Here is a 6000-nt window from a genome sequence, read left to right as displayed (position 1 = left end):
AACCTCACTGATGAACTCTTGGTGTAAGTGAGTGAGCCAGTTCTACAGATCCAAAACTACACAATCTCTATGACACAGGCCATCAACAGGACATCCAAGAGGAGTCCCAGTAAAGGCCAGAGACCTCATATCATACAATAGACTCCTTGCAAGAAACAATTGAAAGCAAAGGAGTATGAACAAAAGTATGCACACTGTGTGGCATACTTTGACACAGTACAGCTTCCACAAGTTTTTTTTTTCTTTTCTTTTCTTTTGAGGGGAAGGTTGCAAAGGTGGAAGGCAAGTATGTTGTGTGAATTACCCTGATGCTGTTTGTATTTTGATGCTAACCACCCCGCCAATGACAAGGAGATGGATCACATACTGAGGTGATTCTATGTGAACCTACACCCCAATTTAACTGGTTAAATAAAGGCCAGAGCCTGTGATTGTACAGTGGAAGAGAAAGACTGGGCTGGGAGTTTTAGAGAAGGAAAGAGAAGCATCAAGAAAAGGGAATGAGATGGTGGGACAGAGAGAGAAGATGGAAGAGGAGGAAAGGGAAGAACGAGCAGAACTACGTGTCCTGGAGGAACCACAAGTATATAGGAAACTCATAAGTGAGTAATAGAGTAGTATAATTGCATATCTGCCCAATCTAAACAAACAGCTTATAAATATCACAACTGAGTTATGTGTTCTTTTTACAGGCATGTTGGGTTGGAGATTTACAGTTACAAATCTGGCTAGTATGAATATAAAAGTCTATAGTGTTTTTCTTTCATGGGGCTAAAGGGAACTGAGTGAGAAAGGCAGTCTTTGGCATTCTACAGACCAGACAAGAGGGTGGATGGCCAGTGGAACCAAAAGTAGCTATAGTTGTTTTCAGTGAAAACAGGTTTGGTTACTTAGCAACCCAGCCAGGAGTACCAGGGCCAGATGGCCTTTTGTGACATCATGCAAGCAGGAAGCAGAGACCAAGAGAGCTGGCACAGGAGCTGAGTGATACCCAGGTGGGTGGCTGCTAGTTTCTGAGCCTAGCCAAAGATAGAGATAGCTTGAACGCTTCAATTTAAATGGAACACAGGTACCACAGGAGAGGTGTGGGGTCCCATATGTGTGGGATTGTGATATTTAATGTTAAATTCATAAAGAACCAGTAAGACTGTTTTAAAGATGAAGTATCTAAAATAGTCAAAGAAAAATACCATTCAGCATAAAATGTTAGTTTCTAGGGCCTTAGATAAGAGTTCAAGGGGGACCTGCATTTTATTCATTTCAAAATTTGAGTCACACAAGACAAATATTTTCTAAAGATAAGCTGCATAACGTAGTGCCTATACCTGGAAATGTTACACTTTATTCTCAAATACATGGTAATTTTGTAGAAGTCATAGATGTAATACTGTAACTGAGAAGTGAAGTCACTTCAACAAGCTCCTTTTCAAAAAAGCTGTCATTTAAATATCCAAGGGCCACACTGCTTTCGGGCAAATAACTGTGTTGCCATTACAATGAATTATTCATTAAGTTTGTCATTTTCTTCTGAGCCTGAAATAATGTAAGAGGAAAGTGAATGTTGATATCCTGAATGTAGTAATGTTAAAATGAGAAAAGTCCACAGCCCAAATTGGTGCTCTTGCTACTATTACGTTTCTTTTATTCTTTTCTTATTCACTTTACATCCCAATTGCAGCCCACCCTTATTTCTATACTCTGAGTTTTGCCCTCACGTACCCCTCCTGTAATTAATCCCTCCACTTTCCTCAGCAAAGGGGAAACCCTCATGGGTATAAGCCCACCCTGACACTGCAATTTGCAGCAGAACTGTTTCTGTCCCTCATTAGCTTCAACACTTAAGGAGAGCATCCTTTCCCACTGAGGCCAGACCAGGCAGACAGCTGGAAGAAAGGAATCCAAAGGCAGACAATAGAGACAGAGACAGTCCCTGATCCAATTGTTAGGGGACCCACTTGAAGATGAAGCTGTTCATGAGCTACCGAAGTATAGGGGTCTACCCATCACATTGTGTGGTTTTTAGTCTCTCTGAGACCCCATTGACTCAGATTAATTGACTCTGTATGTCTTTTGTCTACAGCTCCCTCCGTGCTTCCCCTCATTCTTCCACAAGACTCTGCGATCTCCAGCTAATGTTTCTCCAACTAATGTTTGGCTGTTGGTCTTTGCATCTGTTTCTATCAGCTGCTGGATGAAGTCTTTTAGAAGACAGTTATCTCGACTCCTGTCTACAAGCATTGCAGAGTATCATTAATAGTGTCAGAAGTTGGCTCTTCCCATGGGGGTGGATCTCAAGTTGGGTCAGTCAATCCTTCAGCTATCACCTCTGTTCCCTCAATCTCTGCTCAAACTTTAACCCTGCACATCTTGTATGGAGGACAAAAGTTTGGCTTAAGATTTTGTATGTTCTTGCTTTACAGGAGATGGCCTGCTTGCCTCCAGGAGGTGTCCACTTCAATCTCCATATTCTCAGCCTCTAAGGGTTCCAACTAGTTACCCTTATAGATTCCCTGGATCCTCTCCCAAACCAGGGCTTCTGCTTGCCTCAGAGATGACCCCAACAAAAATTTGCTGTCTCTTCCAGCAATCTCTCAACCCCTCAACCAGATCCCATTCTCCACATACCTTATTTCTAACCAAGATTATATCCATACCTCATCTTCCATCCATCTACTTCCCCTCCTGCACCTCGAGTATCTATATTATTTCTCCCTCTAAGTGAGAGCTAAGTGTCACTCCTTGGACTCTCCTCATTATATAGCTTATTTGGGCCTGTGGATTGTATCATGGTTAGCTGTACTTTAAGCTAATATCCACATATAATTGAGGAAACACCATGCATGCTTTTCTTGGTCTGGGTTACCTCACCCAGGAAGATTTATTTTTAGTTCCATCTATTCACATTAAAATCTCAAAATACCTTTTTCATTTTGAAGGCTTCTGTTTTTGTGTTATTTTGTTCCTTGGTTTAGAGAAGATTTTCAGTTTCATGAGGTCCCATTTATTAACTGTTGATCTTAATGCCTGAGTAATTGGTGTTCTTTTCAAGAAATTGTCCACTATACCAATGCTTTCAAGGCTATTCTATACTTTTCCTTATATTAGATTTAGTTTGTCCAGCGATGAATATGAATGTCTGTGCATTCTTCTACATACAGCCATCCTGTTAGACATGCATCAAAGTCGAAATTCTTTATCCCATTGTGTTGTTTTGGATTCTTTGTAAAAAAAAATCAGAGGTTGGGGATTTAGCTCAGTGGTAGAACGCTTGCGCAAGGCCTTGGGTTCGGTCCCCAGCTCCGAAAAAAAAGAAAAAGAAAAAAAATCAAATATCTGTAGGTATCTGACTTCGTTTCTGGGTCTGCTAGCCGATTCTATTAATGAACCTGTCTGATTTCATGCCAATACTATGTACATTTTATTATAATTTCTCTGTAGTACCACTTGACATTATGGATACTGATATCTCTAGAAGTTCTGTTATTCTACAGGATTATTTGAGATATTCCAGTTTTGTTTTTTTGTTCAGCTGAGTCTTTCTGTTTGCTTGTTTTGTTTTTTTACTAATGAAGTTGAGAGTTTCTCTTTCAAGATCTGTTAATAATTCATTTGAAATTTTTATGGGAACTTCATTACATCCTGAGATAGCTTTTGGTAAGATGGCCATTGTGACTATGTTTATCCAACAAGTCCATGAACATGGAATACCTTTCTTTCTTCTGATATCTTCCTCAATTTCTTTCTTCAGAGATGTGAAGTCCTTGTCATACAGATCATTCCCTTGGCTAGTTAGTGGTTCCAAAATATTTTATATCATTTATGAGTACTATAAAGGAGGGCTAATGATTCTTTTCGAGTTGATTTTTATCCAGTCAATTTGTGGAAGGTATTTATTAGCTGTGAGACTTCTCCACTAGAATTTTTGGGGTCATTTATGTACACTTATCTTACTGTCTTTGAATAATGGGACATTGGCTTTCCCCCTTACAATTTTTACCCCCTTGATATCTTTTATCTCTCTTATTGATTCAGTTATTTCTTCCAAAAGTATGTTGAATTAATACAGAAAGAGTGGACAATCTTATCTTGAAAATGATTTTAGATGAAGTGCTTCAAGTTTCTTTACATTGAATATGATGTTGGCTATTTGCTTGCTCTATGGCAACATTATTGTAATTGGGTATGCAACTTGTATCCCTGTTATTTCCAAGTCTGTTATGACTTTTATCATGAAGGGTTGTTGGATTTTGCCAAAGGTTTTTAGCACCTAATGAGACAATTGTGTGGATTTTTTTCTTTTAGTTTCTTAATATGCTGGATTACAATGATGGGTTTTCTTATATTAAACAATGCCTGCATCTGTGGAATGGAGACATTTTGATCATGGTAGATGATGTTTCTGATGTGTTCTAGGATTCAGTTTGCGAGTATTTCATTGGAGATTTTTGTATCAATGTCCTTAAAAGAGTTTGCTTGAAATTAACTTTCTTTGTTGAGTCTTTGTGTGATTTAGGTATCAGGAAGAGTGTTGCCTCATAGAATGAGTTTGGCAATGTTACTTCTGCTTCAATGTTATAAAATAGTTTGAAGAGTGTTAGTATTACTTTTTGGAACATCTAGTGGAATTCTACACTAACACCATCTGGCCCTGGACTTTTCTTAGTTGGGAGACTTTTAATGAGTGCTTCTATTTCCTTAGGAGGTTATAGGACAATTTACCTGATCTTGATTAAATTTTGGTAAATGATATCTATCAAGAAAATTATTCATTTTGTATAGATTTTCCAATTTTCTGGAGTGTAAGCTTTTGAAGTAAGACCTAATGATACTTTGGATTTCTTCAATGTCTATTATGTATTCCTTTTCATTTCTGATTTTATTTGAACACTGTATCTTTGCATTTTATGTTACTTTAGCTACATGTGTGACTATCTTATTGATTCCCACTCCCCCCCCAAAAAAAAGATCTTGGTTTCATTTATTTGTATTGTTTCTTTTTTTCAAAGTTATTGATCTCAGCATTGTTTTTGATTGTTTACTGCTGTTTATACATCTTAGGTCTCTTTGCTTCTTCTTTTGTTCTATGCCTTTCAGGTGTGCTTTTAAATGGCTAGTATCAGTCCACTCCAATTTGTTTATGAAGGAAATTAAATATGAACTTTTCTCTTAGCACTGTTTTCATTGTGTCCTTTAAGTTTTGGGATATTGTGCCTTTATTCTAATGGCCTTCTGCACAGTCAATTCTAGAAAGCCTTTAATTTCTTCCTTTATTTTTTCTCTGACCTGGTGCTCATTGAAATGGGGATTTTTCTATTTGCATGAGTTTGTATATTTTCTGTTTTTTCTGATGTTGTTAAAATCCATCTTTAATTTATGGTCGTCTTATAACATACAAGGGATAATTTAAGATTCCTTATATCTTTTGGGGCTTGCTTTGTTACCAAATATATAGTCAATTTTGAAGTAGGGTCTGTGTATATTATTTTGTGTTTGGGTTAAATGTTTGGTAGTTATGCCCATTTGATTCATAACCTCTGTACTTTGTTTATTTTCTGTTGAAAATGTTGTTGTTGAAAATGCTGTAATTTTTCCATTGGATAGTTTTAGCTCCTTTATCACAGATCAAGTGACAAGAAGTTTGTGGGTTCATTTCGGGTTTTCAATTCTATACCATTGATCTACCTGCATGTCTCTTTACTTATACCATGCAGTTTTTATTATGATTACTCTTTAATAGAGCTTGAGATTAGAGAAGTTCATTTATTGTTGAGAATAGTTTTCTATATCCTGGGTTTTTTATTTATTCAAATGAAATTGCAAATTATTCTTTCTAGTTCTATGAAGAACTAGATGGGAGTTGCATTGAATCTGTAGATTGCTATGACAAGATGGCCATTTTTACTATATTAATCCTACCAATCCATGAGCAAGGGAGCTCTTTCCATTTTATGAGTTCTTCCATTTCTTTTGTCAGAGACTTGAAGTTCATGTCATACAGAT

The 6000-nt window shown here is 37.1% G+C and overlaps 1 long non-coding RNA gene across 5 annotated transcripts in view; it reads left to right on the top strand.

Annotated features, from left to right (window-relative positions):
- The first annotated feature begins 799 nt into the window (after positions 1–799).
- The window catches only part of LOC108350038 (uncharacterized), a 118702-nt gene continuing 113501 nt past the window's right edge, over positions 800–6000 (top strand). For 2 of the 5 annotated variants that reach the window (XR_010064314.1, XR_010064312.1), the window contains exons 1-2: positions 800–995; positions 2081–2300. This is a non-coding gene — a long non-coding RNA (uncharacterized LOC108350038). Of the gene's footprint in view, positions 1070–2080; positions 2301–6000 lie in introns of all 5 variants that reach the window. The other 3 variants (XR_005501014.2, XR_010064313.1, XR_010064315.1) reach the window with 3 other exon arrangements.

Source organism: Rattus norvegicus, chromosome 2 (genome assembly GCF_036323735.1).
Source record: "Rattus norvegicus strain BN/NHsdMcwi chromosome 2, GRCr8, whole genome shotgun sequence".
NCBI lineage: Eukaryota > Metazoa > Chordata > Mammalia > Rodentia > Muridae > Rattus > Rattus norvegicus.
This window is presented reverse-complemented; position numbering and strand designations above follow the sequence as displayed.